Source organism: Vulpes lagopus, chromosome 9, assembly GCF_018345385.1.
Source record: "Vulpes lagopus strain Blue_001 chromosome 9, ASM1834538v1, whole genome shotgun sequence".
In the NCBI taxonomy this organism is placed as follows: domain Eukaryota; kingdom Metazoa; phylum Chordata; class Mammalia; order Carnivora; family Canidae; genus Vulpes; species Vulpes lagopus.
This window is the reverse complement of record NC_054832.1, coordinates 2225525-2245589: the sequence shown is the minus strand read 5'-3', so window position 1 is coordinate 2245589 and position 20065 is coordinate 2225525.

The following is a 20065-nucleotide window of genomic DNA, read 5'->3' as shown; positions in this document are numbered from 1 at the left end:
CATTCTGAACTCATGAATTTGGGCGTGTTTGATGTGTTTCCATTTGTGGCAGGTACAGCCTGTATTAATTTAATAAGTTGTCCTGTGTTTGGCTTGTGGGAGCCTCCTCAGCTGGACCCCCTGGTCCTCCACGTGTCTGGGTGTCTGACTTCTCCCCTGCTGTCTGGTCTATGCTGCTCCAGGCTCCCTGCCCGGCCCGGCCTCAGTCACCCCTTGGGGGGCCCTGCGTCCCTCGGATGGGAGATGGCAGCGGGTGGGGGAAGCTCTGTGTCCCTGCACTGGTCCTTCTCTCTGAGCCTTTCCTTATATACAGGCTAGGGAGTTCTCTTCTTATTTTATATTTTATTTATTTTATTTTATTTTTATTTTAAAAAAGATTTTGTTTCTTTGAGAGACAGACAGAGAGCATGAGCAAGGAGGAGAGGGAGAAGCAGGCTCCCCCACTGAACAGGGAGCCCGACGCACGCCTCGAACCCAGGACCGAACATCATGACCTGAACGGAAGGCAGACGCTTCACCGATGGAGCTACCCAGGTGCACCGGAAGTTCTCTTTTTAAAAATTAAAAAAAAAAAAAAAGTCAAATGTGGGCTTACAGGGTCTTATGCAATTTCTCGACTTTGCATTAGAGTCTTCTTTTTCCCGCACTGAAAACTTGGTTCCTAACGGCGTAAAATAATTTTGCATTTATTTTGTCTTTATATAAATGTGGCTTCAGAGCAACACTGCCGATATGATCAGTAACACTGCGCTCACCGAGAGCCATCGGAGACCTCGCTCTCCGCGGTCCCGCTCGTCCTGGGGTACAGCCTTCGGGAATGTACGATAAAAATCACTGTTTGAAACTCACTTCAAATGGCTCTTTCCCATATTGTTACGCTCCCGATTCGATATGCCGTTAGGTTCGTCGGTTTTGCTTTGCTTTTAGTTTTTAGAGATTGTGTTTTGGGAGATTTAGTTTTGTTGTATAATCACCCAGAACGTGGGCACAGGGGTATTTAGGAAATTCCTGCTTCCACCCATGTCCGTCCACCCAGGTTCTGTTTCCTCCATCAGGTACAGATTTCTGCTCTCAGGCTTTTGCTCTGAACTTCCATTGTCTCTCAAATAGATGCAAATGACCCTGCGCACCGTGAGCCCCCTGGTTCTGCACGTCCCTGCACACTTTTCTGCCCCGTTTTCCCCTCTGAGGACATAGCCTGGCGCTCTCTCCACACCCAGAGGGCCGGCGCCGGCTCGTCCCTCTGTCCCAGGCGCCTGGTGGGTTTGGGGCATCATGGGGAGGGGTGATGTGTTTGTCAGCTGTTATGCAGGTGCAGTGGAGCACTGGGGAGGGAGTCCGGATGCATCCCAGGGAGAGGCCAGGAAGGTGCCAGAGTTGGGGAGGCTTGCGAGTGGTGAAGGGTGAGCAGGGGTGCTCACGCGGGCGGGTGCAAGGAGCCCAGGGCAGGCTCCATGGCACAGCGGGAGGGCTGGCAGGTCTGTGCAGCTCCTCAGCTGGCTGCTGGCAAGAGTAGGAAGGTGGAGCCCTGAGCTGGGGTGCAGGACCGTGTGCCGCTGAGAACCCGCTGAGGACCCGCTGAGAACCGGGCTCACCCAGTGGGGGGAGGCGCAGGGCGACGGCTCCTCTGCACTTCGACAGCCGCTGCCTCCATCCCTAGAACATAGCTCGAAACGTCACCTGTGCCTTGCTTTACTTTGGAATATGCTGGGCAGGGGGCTTCTTCTCCCCGTTTCCCCCCCTCAAGGTCTGGGCCCCTCTCGGCACCTGCTATCACGGAGCCGGGGGCAGGCAGGCTGCTCAGAGTCTGAGGCCTGGGTTCAGACCTGGATTCCACTGCTTTCTCCATCCGCCGAGTGGACGCAGTGGGGAGTGAGTTCTGGGGCCAGGGAGGAGTTGGGGCAGCGGACGGTGACCCCAGGGAGCGGAGGGCGGGGAGGGGGTCGAGCATCTCAGTGGAGGACTTTGTGTTGGTTTCCCGCTGCCGTAGCTAAGTGCCACACACCAGGTGGCTTTGACCACAGAGATTTATTCCCGCACGGTGCGGAGCCTGGGTGCCCGAGATGGAGGCGTCGCGGGGCCGTGCTCCCTCCTAAGGCTCTGGGGGAGGCTCCTTCCTGCCTCCTCTACCTTCTGGCGTCTCCTGGCCTCCTTGGCATCCTTGACCTGTGGGTACAGCTCTCCAGTGTCTGCACCTGTGGTCGCTTTGCCACACGGATGTCTTCCCTCCGTGCTTCTGTCTCCGTGTCTGTCCTGCTGGCTCTATAAGGATGCCGGTCACGTTGCATTAATTCACAATGACCACCCCGCTCCAGAATGACCTGATTTTAACTAATTATATCTGCAGTGGTCCTATTTCCCAAGAGTGTCACATAGCAAGTAGGATGGATGAGGGAGGGGGATGGGATCCATGAGGGAGGGGGATGGGATTGATGGGGGGGATGGGATTGATGAGGGAGGGGGACAAGATTGTTGGGGGATGGGATTGATGAGAGGGGATGGGATTGATGGGGGATGGGATTTATGGGGGGGAACGGGATTGATGGGGGGATGGGATTGGTGGGGGGATGGGATGGATGAGGGAGGGGGACAGGGTGGATGAGGGACGGGATTGGTGGGGGGATGGGATTGATGAGGGAGGGGGATGGGATTGATGAGAGAGGGGGACAAGGCTGGGCGGTGTCTGGGCTCTGGCTGGGCACTGGGCCAGTGGCTCGGACACCCCCAGGGATGACTAGGGACAGGCAGGTAGAGAGCTTGGCACATGTTCCTCCTCCTGGATGTTCTCGCAAGGACCCCCTGAAGCCAGGCTTGTTCTCCCGAGTGCTGGTTGGTGGAACGAGGCCCAGGAGTAGCCAACCGGGTGGCATCGCCGGGGGACCCGTCCCTCCCATTGGCAGGGGCAGTGGGAAATCCGCCTCTGTGACTCTGTGGAGTCCCGATGATGCTTAGGAAGGCTTCCCCCTCCTCACCGGAGACGTGGGCCCGAAAACCAGGGTGGAACCCTGACGTCTAGGGTCAGCAGCCTGGGGTTGCCCCGTGCCCTGCCCCCTGACCGCTCTGCGAGGCTTGCCAGGTCCAGGTGGGGACGACAGGTGCCGAGGCTGTCCCTGCGCCAGACGCTGCTCTAGCTGCTTCAAGGGTCTTTCTGCGCGTGGGCCGCCGCGCGTGGGCTGCAGTCAGGGAGGGCCAGAGAGCTGCCCAAGGTCACACAGCTTGTTGGTGGCAGAGCCAAGCTTTGAGCCTGGAGCCTGGTGCCTGTGTCTCTGCTCTGCTCCCCTGAGCCCAGGCGCACGTGGCTTTGTGCATCGGGCCCTCCCAGCACGTGGTCTTTCTCACCCCAGCCAGGACAGCCGTCTCTCTGTAACAGAAACTTGGTACCAACTGTCGAGTCTCCCCAGCCTTGCCTCCCCTTATCTCTCCAGCCTCATCGACTGTGAAGCCCCCCTTTCTTGTTATCTAGAACTCAGGGCTTATCACAGGTCCTAGGAGACACCAGGCCCAGCCCCTGCCTTATAAAGGCAATATCCTCTCTAGCCTCAGCTTGGCAACTCCTACACATCCTGCAAAGCCCTGAGCACCAATACCTCCTCTTCAAGCCTCCCCGGCCCCTCACCTGCCTCAGCAGAGTTAGTCATGGTCCCCAGAGCAGTCTCTGAATCAGACTGCAGCTTGCACCCCTTAGCAGCTGTGTGGCCGCGGGAACCTAGCTTACCTGTACAGGGGGGATGGGTGATAGTATGATACCACGTGGGGCTGCTGTGGGGAGTCAGTGGTTGCAAGGTGTCTGGAATAGTGAGTGCTCAGTAAGGACTGGTGACAGCACTAAGGACCAACGATCATTGTTCGTCTGCGGGTCCCGGAGCCCCAAGGCCCCCCACCCTGACTATGAGCATCGTGGGGACAGTGACGCCCCCACTTCTGGTGACCTGGGGGGGTGAGCCTAGGTCTGCAGGCTCTAGCACCCCGAGGGCCTGGGAGCCAGCGGCAGACGGGGCTGGGCCAAGCGAGGAACCCTGGAACCTGCTCGGCAGACCTGCCTGGCCTTTCTCGTGCGGTGCAGAAGGCCCAAGGGAGGTTCGAACAGCCTCGCGGGGGGCAGAGCTGCTTAGGGGGACCCTCGGCTTCTCAGCTGGAAGGCAAGATGAGCCTTTGGGAGCCCCGTGGGATTTGCTTTCCACACCTGCAGCTCAGCTCGCTCATGTGTACAAACACCCCATTACGTCTGATTACAAACCAGTAGAGCAATTAGGTTAGCCCCTCTCTGCGTTCCAGGGCCCGGAGCCAGCTGTGTTGGGGGCCAGGGATGGAATAGCAAACAGCTTCCTGCAGACGCAGCGTGGGCTCGGCCGGCTCTCAGGGGCTCTGGAACCGTCCTGTGGGGCCGAGGGACCTGGGCTCTGGACTGGCCCGGAGGGAGGGGGCTGCTGTGCACCTGCTGGAACGGGGGGTGTGGTGGGGTGGAGCCGGTGAGCTCACCTGAGGGGCGAGCGCCTTCTCCTGTCTCTCCGCAGCCTGGGGTGCTGTCCCCGCTCAGGGCTCCCGCCCTGGAGGGCGCTGCTGACGGCCGGGGCGGCCAGTCCTCTGCTGTGGGGGCCGTCCTGTTCCCCTGCGTGTAGGACCGTTAGCAGCATTCCTGGCCTCCACCCACTGGATGGCAACGGCCCTCTCCTTCTTCAGCTGTGACAACCAGAAATGTGCCGCCCCCTCCCTGCCCATTGCCTAGTGTCCCCTGGGGCCGAGTCACCCTGGTTAGAGCTGCAGCCTGGACCCTGACAAGCCATTTATCTGGACCGCGGCATTCAGCTGGACCGCTGCCTTCCTGCCTTCCGGGCGGTCGCTCGTTGCCTGGCTTTGTTTGCTCTGTGGCCTCATCCGCTCAGGCCCTCCCTCCACCTGCCTCAGCCCTCCTGGCTCTTTCATCCCAGCCTGCAGCCCACAGCAGCCTTTTAAGCCCCAATACTTAGTCACCTCTGTCCCCGTTCCCCCCGGGGGGGCCCGAGTCCGAGAGACCCCACATATTGCTTCCCTGACCCTCCACGCTGCGCGCAGCCCCAGTCCGCCGGACTTGAAAGGACCACTTCAGCTGTGCACTTGGCCAGGAGGGGGAGGAGAGGCCGGGGCTGTTTGTTCTGGGAGTCAGAGCGAGTGTGCGGCTCTTCAGAGCGCGGCTGGAGGTGTCCTCTGGAAGCCGTCCTGCCCCGCCCACCCGATTGATCCGCGTCCTGCTCCCCACGCGCACCCCATCCTTCGCTTATTGCCGAGCACTGGAACGACCGTATCTCGCCGGTTCTGGGACACCTTTCCACGTTTCAAATCCCCTGAAGCGGGACACATCTTGCAGGTGTGGGGGTCCCACAACTGCTCCCGTCTGGGTGGCACTCAGGGTGCGGCTGCCCTGCCCTGTGCACTTGTGAGCTCGAACGTGATCATGGCTCTTGGGGGGCGGGGTTGATTGCAGATACGCACACACTTCTTCCTTCTTCCCTGCTCTGTCTCCTTGCATGTGGCTACCTCTCCCACCACGAGGTGGGGTGTGTTCTTAGGGTGACCAACCCTTGAGGTCTGCCTGGGACTGGGGCTCCTGGGGACCTGGACCTTCAGTGCTAGAATTGGGAAAATCCCAGGCAAACTGAGGAATGCCCATCATTCTATTCGTGCCACATCCTTTGGATTGGGGTTGGCTTTGTGACTTGGTTGGGCCAATGGAACATGGCCAGTTGTGTACTGATAAACTGGGACCCCCCCAAAAAATACCCCACCCCCCTGATTTGTAGCATTGGGCAATTTCCTTGCTGTAAATACTCCCACCAGGCTGATTTTAAGCTGCCGCTATACCTCACTGAGTGTGGGGTTAGGAAAAGGTGCACACAGTCTCCTTGGCTCACACTCAGGAAGGACCCACATGTGCTCTGGATCTTGGCCGCCAGAAGCTCCATGAGCATCGGCTCTCTCCTCGTGGCTGCCACGTGGGCCATCCTGAGCTCGCCCACTGGAAGATGGGGCCACGTGTGTGCGTGTGGGGGGCAACTGTCCCCGTCAAAACCACCCACAGCAGCCTGCTCCCAATCACATGAGAGAGCTCAGCCAGGACCAGCCGAGCTGCCCACTCAACTGCTCCCTGACCTCAGATGCACGAGTGAGCCCTGCTGGGACCAGCAGAACCATGTGCTGACCTGGAGATTCAGGGACTCATTGCTCAATTCTATTGCTTTAAGTAATTGTATTGCCTTGATTGTATTGTTTTAAGCAAGTCTTCACTGGGGGGGGGGGGGGGGGGGATAAATGTTATGCGGCAATAGCTAGTGCACACACGGCTGTCCAGGTTGTTTTCCCTTTAGTTGAGCCATGGATGCTGTTGATACATTATACGTGCTGAGTCTGTCATTTATTTTTTTTAATTTTTTCTTTTGTTTTAAAGATTTTATTTATTTATTTATTCATGACAGACACAGAGAGAGAGAGAGAGAGAGAGAGGCAGAGACACAGGCAGAGGGAGAAGCAGGCTCCACGCAGGGAGCCCGACATGGGACTCGATCCCGGGTCTCCAGGATCACACCCCGGGTTGAAGGCAGCGCCAAACTTCTGGGCCATCAGGGCTGCCCGAGTCTGTCATTTAAAGGACTCAAGAGGTTTATACCATGATTCTTCAAGGAACGGGAGTCATCACACAGAGGAAATGACATTGTGGCAGGTTCCCCTTCATGTCAGCAAAGCCAGTGCTCATCTTTGACGAGAGGACCACAGTTCCCTATTTTCTTACAAAGCAGCAACCAGGTACTTTATGTGCCTGGAGGGAGGAACGTGCTCTGTTTTGTAGTACGATGTACGCCAAAGGACGGCCTGGTGCAGGCCAAGCAGTGCAGCTGAAGGCGGGAGAAATCACCAAAGCCCCAGGAGAGATAGAAGTCACCACCAGCCCGAGAGGCTGGCCTGACCGATGCAGGTGCCAAGCAGGGCTGTCACCAGGCACTGTGGCAGGGCTTGATGGGCGATGTTTTCTCTCAGTGTCACACACAGTCGTGGTGTTCTGGAATCAACAGTCCCCCCAGTCTGACAAAATAGAGCATCCTTTACGTACACATCCTCCCCTGTAGACCAGCAGCCTGTGCAGGCCGGGACCTGGCTGTAGGGCTGGGCGGGCGCAGAGCATCCCAGCAGCTGGAGTGAGTGGCCACAGCCTTCACGCCCATTCCCTGCGCTGCTGGGGACCCGGGGCAAGCTGCTCCATGTCTCTGTTCCCCCGTTTCCCACTCAGTTCTCCCTCGGAGCAAGCCTGAGCTGCAGCAGAGCGGACGCCAGAGGCACCCCTTGTGCAGATGAGGAAACCGAGAGCTTGGAGAACTTGTGTGACCAGTAGGGCCGGCTTCAGGGTCGGGAGACGCGGGACCCTGGGCAGCTGCGCAGGGCTCCCCACACGGAAGGGCCCCGCACTGGGTTAATGCTCTGCTGGTGCCTTGCTAAAATTCTTAAGTTGTGAGTAAGGCCCCAGTGTTTTTATTTTGCCCTGGGCCTGGCCCCAGCAACCAGACGTTCCCGGAGGCTTATAGCAGGACCAAGGTTAGATCCAGGCTCTGGCTCGGACGTGCTGCCTGCTCTGTGAACCTAACATGTTGCTCCTAGGACGGGCTGCAGGGCTGTGCCTGACTCAGGGGCCGGCGCAGCAGCACTCCCTGCCCAGGCCTGGAAGACTGTGCCCTCTTGTTTGCAGGGCCACTTCCCTCTGGCCTGCGGCCTCCTTCTTAGCAGAATCCAATGCGTCCAGTATGACAGTGCTTTGTAAACACTTCAGCCCCAGGTCGATGCTTGTGCCGTAATAACACTGCTGTCTCTATCACCCAGAGCCATGGTCACGGACCCAGAGAAGGGGGTGCGCTTGACCACAGGTCCTGCTGGTGGCTCCTTGTTTTCCTCTTGCTCCCTGGACAGGAGCCCGTGGCTGCTGACCTGCCTAGGACCCCTGGGGCCCCAGCCAGATGCCAACTCGTCTGAGGAGCAGAGGCAAGGGGGTGACCTTGAGTCATGCTGGAAGGTGAATGGCGCTAACAGACGCTTATTTCTAAAATAGAACTGACTATCTAGACAACTGGTTATTAACTTGGGGAAAGGCAGTGCTATTTCAGGCCCAACATCAGAAAAGCATTTTCCTTTGAGAGCTTTTCCTGAACTTTTCACACCTGCTTGGCTGTAAGAGGCAGGGGCCGAGAGGGCAGCTCCACTCTCAGGTCCCGGGAGAGCAACAGCCAGATGAGCCATAAGCCACGATGGATGACATGAGCCCAACACGACACAATAACCAGAGGAGCCATAAAGCATAGCTGGTGACAAAGTGTCCTGTCGGAAGAGACTCTGGGGCCCTGTCACGTGGATACAGCATCCCACACCAGCAGGAAAGGGCTGTGACCAGCCGTCTGTGTCCTGCCACTCTGCTGTGGACACAGATTCTTCAGATAGCTGGGATCAGGGCTCAGTCTATGGTCCTAGTCAGGGCTTTTATAGCTTATGACAAGATCAGGGCCCAGTGTGTGGCCAGGAGCAGGTCTCAGGATGTGACCAGGGTCAGGGCTCAACCTGCGACCAAGATCAGGGCTCAGAGCATGACCAGGATCAAGGCTCAGCATGTGACCAGAGCCCGGGTTCAGTGTTTGTCCAGGGTCAAGGCTTAGCCCATGACCAGGGTCAAGGATTGGTAGCTAAGCAGGGTCAGGGCTCATTATGCCTTTCTGGTGAGTGGGAGGAACAGGGTCAGCATCAATCTGAGGCTGGAAACCGGAGTGTCCCTCCTCCCGGGGTCCCTCTGGCCACTGTGCTGAGTCTGCTCCTGAAGTTCTGTGTAACTCTCAGCTCCCCACATCCTAGGCAGCTCTGGGGGGAGACGGTCCTATGAGGTTTCCTGAGCGGGAACTGAGTGAACGAGTGTGTGTGCACAGCAGCTTACTCCCCAGCTAACTCCTCCCCTCCCACTCCTCAACTAATGGTCTCTGGATGGAGCCGGGCAGGTGGGAGGATGGCTTCACTTTAAGTAAGATCCAGAGCGTTGATTATCTCCCAGGCTCAGGGAAGCACATGGGCTTTCACCTTCTGCATCGTGGCCTTGGCTGTAGGATCTAAACACACCTCGGGCGGCATTGAGGTGCTTCGTGGAAGGAAAGGGGGGAGCAGCAGATGCCGCTGCCTTAGCGAGTTCCTCCACGAGATTGTGTTTGCATAGCCTGCTCCCCTCCTTCTTCGGGTATTTGCTGTGAAGCACACATTATGCCTCTTTATTAAAACTGTTAATCAAAAGGAAGTGCACAAGCAAGAAGGAGCTGGAGAGAAGACAAGTGAGTGGAGACGGAGCTGTCCCGGTACGGGTCAGAATGTTCCCTTCGGAGTAAACCAAGCAGAGCTGAAAGGACTTCCCTTTATATGCAGTGACTTTCTGCCTCAGTTTCCCCATGGTGCTCAGTGTGAGAAAGGCCTAGGGCCAGATGTTTCTGAACAATGGTAACAGTGAACATGGTTAAAGAAACTACCGTAACTCAGGCACTACTTTAAGGCATTATGTATAGACCCAGTGAACTCCCCAATGCCCTCTGAGGCAGGGACTCCTACTGTCCTTATTTTACAGGTGAGGACATTACAGCCCAGAGAGGCTAAACGGGTTGTCCAGGGTCAGAAGCAAGCATAGGCAAAGTTGTGTGTTGAACCCAGACATCCCGGTTTACACCGCCTGCCAGTCCCCACGGTGAGTAGTAGCTCCCTGGTCCTGGGTAAGGTCACAGGCCCTGCCAGAGTCTGTCCTCATCCTAATTCTGTGAGGTCACCACCATGATTTCTCTCTCATAGAGAAGAAGCAGGCCCGAGGCCACACAACGAATAAGTGAAGTCATCAAAAACCTGCTTAGAATGCATCTCACTCTGGTGCAATTTATTCAACATCATGTTCTTTCTAACAGTGAGTTCTTGCTCTCATTTCTTGTTACCTGGGGCAAGCCCTCTCACACATCCACTCAGGTTCTCCTCCTTCCATCTCACAATTACAGATTCTGTCGTCAAGGATTCCGTCAGGATCTACACCACGAGGAACACAGTGTGTGGAGCCTCAGCACCCAGCGCTCACAGGGCTCAGGCCCATTATTGCAGGAGATGCAACTTGGAAAACTTGATGTGCTGACATTTTTGGTGCTTCCAACAGATCTGCAGGAAGGGCTGTGGGATCCTGGAGGCAGGAGGACCTGACCTGGCCTAAGCTGGGAGGAGGTCTGGGAAGGCTTCCCAGAGGCAGTGACCACTGAATGCTTGAAGATCACCGGACAGTTGCTCAGGAGTGAGGTAGCATCAAATTCCAGGCAAAATGAGGACAAATGCATGACAGTACAAGAACAAATAATCGTAAACAGGAATATCATCACCATCATTATCACCATCACCTTCATCATCATCACCACCATCACAATTACGATCATTACCATCATCACTACCACTATCACCACTATCACCATCACCATCATTATCACCATCACCATCATCACCATCATCACCATCACCACCACCACCACCATCATCACTATCATCACCACCATTACCATCAACATTATGAACATATGAACCACGATAACCATCACCATCACCACTACCACCATCATCATCATTAGCACCGTTACCACCATCATCATCAATATTGACATGATGAACATCATCAATAACAATATTAACATTAACAGCATCATCAAAAACATTAAAACAGCAGTAGCAGTAACAACAACCACTTAATGGTTATTATAGTACCCGCCAGGTGGGCCAAAAGCTGTGCCTGGGTCATCCCATTTTGCCCTCGTCACAGACCTGTGAGATAGAACCTATCATCATTCCCATGTGCAGATGAAGGAGGGTTTTGGAGTTCAGAGAGGTCTCTGAGTTAACTTGCATAAGGTTATGCGGTTAGGACAGCACTGGGATTTAGCTCAAGTAGCCGCAGCACCTTCATAATTGTCCCATGTGCCCAGGGTCGTCCGGAACCTCCCATCTCTTTGGAGCTCAGTCAGTGTGTCATGAATGGACGAAGGCGAGTGAAGCTGATAGTCATCTTCAAGGCTTCCTTTGTCCATCCAGGGGCTCTACCTGGTTTCAAGTCCTGTCCCTGCGATAGTCTGAGCAGAGCAAGGGGCTCCTCTAGGGAAGGAACACATACTCCAGACACACCCGTATCGACCACACGTGAGGGGGAAGGATCGACCAGCCCTGTTCTGAGCACACCCTGCTCCTACCAATGAGAAATCTTTGTTTTTTTTTTTTAATTAAAGAGTATTTATTTATTTATCCATGAGAGACACACACAGAGAGAGAGGCAGAGACCCAGGCAGAGGGAGAAGCAGGCTCCGTGCAGGGAGCCCGATGTGGGATTCGATCCCAGGACCCAGGGATCACCCCCTGAGCTGAAGGCAGGTGCTCAACCTCTGAGCCACCCAAGAGTCCCACCAGTGAGCAATCTTGAGCAAAGCACACTCTTCTCTCTGCCTCTCAATTTCCTCAGCACTGAAATGACCTCAATATCTCGTCAGGAGTCGAGAGTTTTCCTGATGGTCCAGACAGTGAACTCCGAGGTGCTCTGAAGACTGTAAAGTACTGCCCGGGGGCCGGCTTACCTCTGAAAGGGTGGGAGGTGAGACAGGAGGAGACGAGTCCTCATTGAGCACTTTAGGGGTTGGTCAATTTCATTGATCATTTCAAAGAACTGGCTTTTTGTTTCATTGATTTCTCTCTGTTGTTTTCAGCTTTCAGTTTCATTGACTTCAGCCCTTATTTTTATGATGTCGTTCCTTCTGCTTGCTTTCATTTTATTTACTCTTCTTTCCCCAAGTTCTTGGTATGGGAGTTTGACTGCCGATTTGAGACTTTTCCCCTTTCCTAATGTAAGCATTTAGTGCTATAAAATTCCCTTTTGGGCCTGTGTTAGCTGTGTCCCACAGAATTTTTATATGTTGTATTTTCATTTTTATTCGGTTTAGTGTCTTTTAAAAAATTTATTTCCTTGAGACTTCCTCTTTGATGCATGGATTAGGCAGTTTCCAGGTGTTTGGAGATTTCACCATTGTCTTCTTGCTATTGATTCCTGATTAGATCCCATTGTGCTGGAGAACACACTCTGATTTCAATTATTTTTATTTGATGAGTTTTGTCGTATGGCCCAGAACATGTCTATCTTGTATATGGTCTGTGGGCACTTGAGAAGAATGTGTAGGGTATAATGTCATGATTCGGTGGCATGTTCTATCAATGTTGGTTAGATCCTGTTGGCTGAGAGTGTCGCTAGGTTCTTCTATGTCATTGCTTATTTTTCTGTCTAGTTGTTGTATTGTTGGGACAGCAGTGTTGAGGTCTCCAACTGTAATTGTGGATTTCTATTTTGTCTATTTATCTTTTTATCTCTCTAAGTTTTTTTCCATATATTTTGCAGCTCTGATGGTTCATATACATTTAGGGCTGCTATGCATTCATGGTGGATTGACACTAATATAACCAACTGTCTTTCTTTTGATTAACATTAGCATGCTGCATCTTTTCTCATCATTTTACTTTCAGTCTGCTTAAAATGTCATATTCAAGTGAGTCTCTTGCAGAGCTAATATAATTCAGTTATGTTTAGTCTACTCTGTCAATCTTTGTATTTTAATTAGTATATTTAGGCCATTTATATTTAATATAGTTATTGATATGTTAGGGCTTAAAGTGGGCTGTCATTTTATCTCTTGTTTTCTGTTTGTTTCTTTCCTGCTTTTTTTCTGCTCTCTTTCCTTTTTTATGACTCCCTATGGGCTACTTGAACAGTATTTTTTTAGACTTCCATTTGGATCTTCCATTTGATTTGTCTATCTTTTAGAGTATGTCTTCTTTGTATACTCTGTGTATTGTTATATGTACACAATTTATCAGAGTCTGCTGACATCACCATTCATCAGTTCAAGCAAAGTGTGGAAAATCCACTTCTGTTTTGTCTTTATTTGTTTATTTATTTATGTATTTATGTATTTATTTTTTTGTCCTTAATTATAATTCTTTAAAGTGTTTTCTGTAAAACGGTAGACCCTCAGACAGTGTTATAATATTTGCTTCACCTTCAATTTGCTTCAGGCACAATTTAGGAAACCTAGAAGGAGAGCAAAATGTATTGCATCCAGTCCATTTTTAGTCTCTCTGTTGTTCTTCCTTCCTTCCCGATGTGCCATAATTTCTTCTCATGTTGTTCCCTTTCTATCTGGTGAATTACCACTAGCTATTTCTAAGAGTAGGTCCACTCACAAGACAAATTCTCTTACTTTTTTGCACCTGAGATTCTCTTGATTTCACTTTCATTCCTGAAGGATACTTTTGCTGGATATATAATTCTAGGTTGACAGTTCTTTCATTTCAGTACTTGATAAATGTTTTGTCACTTCTTTCTAGCCTCCATGATTTCTGATGAGAAATTCACTGTCATTCTAATTGCTTTCCTTCCATGGGAGATGGGTTGTTATTTTCTGGCTGCTTTCAAGATTTTATTTTATTCTTTAACTTAAAAAATTTGCTTAGTTTTCTGAAGGTTGACTTTGATGTGTCTTTGTGTGTATTTCCTATTTGGGTCTCCCTGACCTTGAATTTGTATGTTTAGGTCTTGTCTAATTTTGGAGTTTTTGGTTATTATTTCTTTAAGTACATTATCCAGCTACTCCCTCTCTCCCATCTTCTGGGATTCTGATGACAGAAATCTCCTGTTATCATCTTACAAGTGCCTGGGGCTCTGTTAATTTTTTTCAGTATGTTTTCTCTTTGTGTTCAGATTCAGTGATTTCTATTGTTCTATCTTTAAGTTCACAGACTCTTTCCTCTGTCTCCTCCACTCTACTGTTGAGCTCATCTACTGAGTTTTTAAACACTTCAGTTATTGTATTTTTCAGTTCTAAAATTTCAGCTTGCTTTCTATATATCTTCTATTTCTTTGTTGACACTTATTTTTTCATTTGTTACTAGTTGTTTATCAGAGTATTTATTGATGGCTGGCTTAAGGTGCATGTTGGGTAATTCAAACATCGCTGTCATCTTGGTGTTGGCATCTACTGATTGTCTCTTATCATCACTTTGAGATCTTCCTGGTTTTTGGTATGATGAGTGCTTTTTAGTTGAAACTGGGACATTTTGGGTATTATGTTATAGACTCTGGGTCTTATTTAAACCTGTTTTAGGGAGGCCTGGGTGGCTCAGCAGTTGGGCATCTGCCTTTGGCTCAGGGCGTGATCCTAGGGTTTGGGATGGAGCCCACATCAGGCTCCCCACGGGGAGCTTGCTTCTCCCTCTGCCTACGTCTCTGCCTCTCTTTGTGTCTCTCATGAATAAATAAATAAAATCTTTAAAACGAAACCCCTGTTTTAGTTGACTTCTGATACTGCTATGATATGGGATGAGGGTACTACCTCCTTGTTGTCAGTGAAGGGTAGACATCAGGTTACCTTCTTGGTCTCTGTTGGCATCCGATGGGGGACTTTCACTGGGTGACAATTCAGGCTTCTCATGTGATCCTTGCTGAGACCATCTGGGGGTCTTGTGGATGAGAATTCTGGCTGCCAGCTTGGCCTTCTCTGACACCTCCCCGACAGGAGAGGGAAGGGGAGAAGAGAGATGTGACAAGGACATTTGGGGTGGGAGACCAATAACAGAAGAGCAAGAAGAAAGTGGAAGAAACAGTAAATAGTGAACTGAGAAAGTAGAGCCCCATTTCTGGATTCTGAGGGAGGTTTCTGGAGAGAAGGTGAAGTCAAGGCACAGAGCATAGAGAGGAGACTGGTTGAGACAAAGGCAGTCTACCCCATTCCCGGGCAGGGGCAGGACAGCAACATGCACTCCTGGGAATGAGGGTGAGCCAGGGACTTTGCTCCCATCCAGGAAGAAAAGAAGGTATTCTTTTCACACAGAGGCCCTATAGGCCTGGCTGGTGAGCTCAGGTCCTGAGATAACTCAGAGTCCTCCAAGATGGTAAGGGTCTTCCTGCTTTATCACCCCTTCCCCACCCACTCATCAGTTTGTTCATATCAGACCTTAGGTTGTCTCAAGGGTCAGGGTGGCAGTAGCAGGCTGTGTTATATCAGTGGACATGCCCAAGAGGTGAGGGTTATAAAGTCTGGTGGTTCCAAGAGTGGCCCCATGCTTCTCCACTACTCTAGGTACCAGTTCATTGTCACCATCATCCTTGTCATCGTCTTCATCATCATCACCATCATCATCATCATCATCACTGTTGTCACCATCATTACCATTGCCATCATCACCATCATCATCACCACCATTACCACCCTCATCACCATCATCACTACCACTCTCATCACCATGACCATCATCCTCATCACCATCACCATTATCACCACCACCATCACTATCACCATCATCATAACTATCACCACCACCACCACACTACTGTCTGGCCTCTGCTTGGACTATGACACTTCCCCATTGTTCCGGGGTTGGGATTACTACCTGCATGTTCTGGGTCCCATGTGACAATGGGAATGGGCACATGCCTGGCAGCCCCACCCAGACCAGATGGAAAAAGAACATGCATGTCTCACAAGGTGGACAGACTTGGGCTTAAGCCCTGGCCCCATGGTTTACAAGAATGGAGTGAGTGCCCATGTTATGGGCCAACGTAGGGACCCAGGGACTGGCACACGTAAAGTGCTCCATGCAAAAGCTGGCATGTAGTGGGTGCCTACTAGCTGCACGTCGCCCCTCCTCTGGTCCCTGCTGCATCTTTGCAAGTGCACAGGGTTGTGTAAGGCTGTCCTGGCCCCGGGGCCCCTCACACAGGGCAGGAGGGAGCTCCTCCGGTCCCACTTGTAATGTCGAGAGCCACCCCCGCCCATCTCTGGTCACACCTGCAAGTGCCGGAAGCCGGAATGCCCTGGAGAGGCCGGGCAGAGGGGCCTATGAATATTTCATGGTGAGATTCTCGAGGAGAGCCGCTTCACAGGCAGCCCCGCACTGAATCCTTCCATCTCAGTGACTTATGTCTTCACCCTCTCTCTCCCCTCCTGTCAACAGCGGACGTTCCAAGGAGCCCTTCACTGCTAAGTAGCTCACAGCGGCAGAAACAGAAAGTAACAGCCGCTGACGTTTGTCCCACATGTCCCCGCACAGAATCCTTCCTCAGCCATTAACTCAATCGAGCCTCCCCCGAAGACAGAGATGCTGGGATGATGATGACACGGGCCTTACAGACGGGGAGTGGAGGCGTCCACAGCGCCTCCGCCCCAGCCCCTTCTCTGAGCACCAGGAGCCCTGCTGAGCCTGCCAGGGGCCCTGGCCCAGAATCCCACACGGACCCGCTGCCAAGCCCCTGCTCCGTGGGAAGGAGATGGTGCTCCCTCCCTCCCTGTTTCCTCCTTTCACATGTGGGGTGGGAGGCTCCCCTGTGAGGTGCTCACAGGGTGAGACACGTGCACGGGCACCGTTCATGGCACCCCAACCACTGGGCCGTACGCTGTTGGCTCATGGGACTGCCTGCCCCACTGCACTGTGAAGGGCCATTGCTCCGTTTCCAGGGGGGGAAAGCTGGCACTTGGGAGGTGTGAGTGTCTGCGGGCATCTTGGAGGTGAGCTCCAGAGCCTGGCATGTGAGCTGTGCCAGGACGGCACTTATCAGCTGTGTCTGCCCTGCTGGTGCCAGGCCCAGTGTCTGAGCAGGAAACGGAGCTTGGGCGGGTGCTTGGGCGGACGGGAGCTGGCAGGAGAGGTGCCTGCGGTCAGCCAGGAGACCTTCGGGCAGATGAGCTACAAATGGCTTTCGTTGGCTGTGCCTGCACCTGGACCCAATGCCCAGGACGGAGTGGCCCTGTCATCTGTCCCCTGGACCTTCTGCTCCTGTTCATGTCTCCTGAGCTCATGATGCATCTTCTGGCAGCTTTATGCACAGAGCTGTCAAACCTGTCCCTGCTCCTGTGCCCTAAGCTCTGCAGCTCGGGATGGAGGATAGGATCCCTGTGGGGCCGCCTTGCCTTGGGTGGGGAGAGGCTGGCCTTAGCCTGGTTTGGGGACCGTGGGGCCCATGTAAGGTGTGAGGCTAAGTCAGCAACAGTGCAGAGTCCTCAGGGTGGCGATGCCCCCACAAACCTACAGGCTGACATCACACCTCCCCGGACTCTGGTCTGCGTCTCACCTGTTGCCATTTCCTCTGCAGAATAGCGACAGACTCTGCGCTGAGGCCACGGTGGGTGGGACGGGGGAGCAGGGGAGACGAGCCGGCGGGCTGTGTTCCCAAAGCCAGCAGCCTGCAGCCTGCAAGGGAACAACCACATTTTGAGAACATTTGCTCCTTCGTGGCTACATGCACCCTCTCTGGCGGCTCTGGTACCTGCTGTGTGATCATGGGCCCCTGTGTTTGTGTGCGTGCACGCATCGGTGTGTGCACATGCGTGGGCATGCGTTATCAGCTTTCCCTCTGACGGTGAACTCGGCGCAGCCCCTACTCGGATTGCTGTGCTTTGTACACACACCGTTGACTGTCACAAAATAAGGGAGCCCCAAATATCTCTCAGATAAATAACCTCCAAGCAAGAAACGGACCAAGACAGGACCAAGTTGATTGCCCAAGAAGGACCTAGAAACAGATATGGGGACCTGCCTCGGGTTCAACATTCGTCAGCCAGGGGCGACGCCTCTCCCAACGATGATGAGCTGTAGGGCTGATGGGAGGCAGCGGCGGGGGCGGGGGAGTGAAGGGGACCAGGGCTCCACCCGCTGAGGGGCAGGGGAAGGCTCCGGGGAGGCAGCATGGCCCAGCGCCGGCGACTACACAGGGCTTGCAGCCTCAGGGGATGTGTCACAACAAAATAACTGGGGGATCCCTGGGTGGCTCCGTGGTTTGGCACTTGCCTTTGGCCCAGGGCATGACCCTGGGGTCCTGGGATCGAGTCCCACATTGGGCTCCCCACATGGAGCCTGCTTCTCCCTCTGCCTGTGTCTCCGCCTCTCTCTCTGTGTCTCTCATGAATAAATGAATAAAATCTTAAAAAAAAAAAAAAACCTGATGTCCAGCCCGTGGAGGTGATGCCAGGAGGCCGCCAGCAGGCGCTCTGAGGATCGTTGGCCACGGTACGGTCCGCGCTGGAAATGCACTCGACGTGCATGGGCAGGAGGCCGCTGAGCGGAGGTGGTGTGGGCTCCGGGCGGCGCGGGTTTGAGCTTCTGGACGCGGAGAGATGCCTGCGGTGGGCACTGCGGCTCGGAAGGGCCGGCCACGGGCAGCGCCTCCCAGATGGGGCCACTTGGTAAAATTTTCTCTCTCTCTCTCTCTCTCCAGCTCTCCCGCTTTGAATCAGAATAATACAAAACATGGAATTTAAAAACTATTTACTATTTAAAAGACGTTTTAACAGCTCCGGGGGGTGCGAGTGCCGGCAGTTTGCTCTCAACATCGTCATTCCTTTAGGACCCGTCTTACTTTTTTATTTTATGTTGTTTGCAGTCAATGCTTATTACCTTAATAACCGTAAAAGTGTTATTTTTATATTTTAAGTGATTCTTCTGCACTCAAGGCTGGATGCAGGGGCTTTGTTTCCAGAACGCCCCCTCGACTCACCATCCAAGAGGCAAAATTATGCCAAGGACTTACCCACTTACGTCCCATCAGGCGAGGTGCCGAGGAGGCGGGTGTTCTGGAGGTACAGGCTCGCGCCTGGGCGGCAGCTCGGGAAGGCGGGGGTGCATCTGCATTTCAGAGGAAAGAAAAGTGGGGTTGGGAGAAGTTAGAGGCCCCCCAAAGCCACACGGCTGGGGTCTCCCACAGGGAAGGAGGGCTCACATGCCGCTTGTGCCCTGGGCTGTTGCTTTCAGGGGGTGGGAGGGCCCAGTGCTGCTCGGTGAACAGTGTCATCACCAGCTGGAGGCTCCTGATCAGCCTGAGAAACGTGGTGGGGGAGGCAGGGGCCACGGCTGCGAGTGAGCGAGGGGGTCAAGGGGAAGAAGGGATGAACCGCCAAGTCTGGGGGTTCAGGTGGGAGGGGGATGAAGGTGGAGACCTGGCTCCGGGCAGTGTGGGCGGGAGGGGACCAGTCCAGGGTCCTGGATTGGAGTCTCCACCTCCTGGGTCTGCAGTTTCTGGTGGGAAAATGGGGCCACAGCGCTGCAGACCCCTCCTGGGCCTGCCCGACCGATGCCCACGTACCTGATGGTCACGGCCGCTCTGCCAAGTGGATTAGCGGGTATTGACCACTAGTCTGCAGGCGCTCTACGAAGGACACAGCGCAGTGATGCCCGTTGTCCACATGCCGCGATGGCCCAGAGAGGCTGAGACGCTATCCCGAAGCCACACGGCTCTCCGGAAGCTGCTCTGTGCAGCACCCCGCCCCCCGCCATTGGGAAACTCTGACTCCCGGTGAGATGACATCTGGGGAGGGGGTTGGGGTCAGAGCAGGTCCCAGGGTGGGTAGATGAGCACCCTCGCCCTTGTAGGAAGAGGAGGATGCGTGAGACCCAGCCCGACCCCGCCAACGACACGAGGCTGCGGCAAGGAGTCTGCAGACCAGGACCCGAGCACACCGACCCCTCGGTCCTGGGCCTCCAGCCTCCGGAGCTGCAGGAGGTGAAGCCCGCGGCCTCAGCCGCCTGGTCCTCAGCGGCCCAGCACCCTAACCCTCCTGGACACCTCCGAGTCCCCACCTGGGCCGGCCAGAAGAGGACGTGAGCCCCGTGCTCCTGGGCACGTGTCTTAATCTCTCTGGTTTGCAGATGCTTAGCTGTGAACAAGGAGCCGAGCTGCTGCGCTTTCCCTGGTCCTCTGAGCACCGAGTGGGGGGAATCCCGGGAGCACATCGCGTGGGGGTCCCAGGGCTGTCATGGCCAACTGGCGGCGTACGGCAGGCAGCGGGGACTCGGTGTCTCAGGTTCTGGAAGCTTCTACCTCCGGAATCACTGAGTCTGCAGAGCTGCGCTCCCCCTGCGGGCTCCTGGGGGGCAGATCCCACCTGCTGCTCCAGCTCCCGGGGCGCGGGGTCCCTGGTGCTTGCTGGCTTACGGCGCCTCCCCGGGCCCGTGGTGTGTGTGTGTCCCTCTCGGTCTC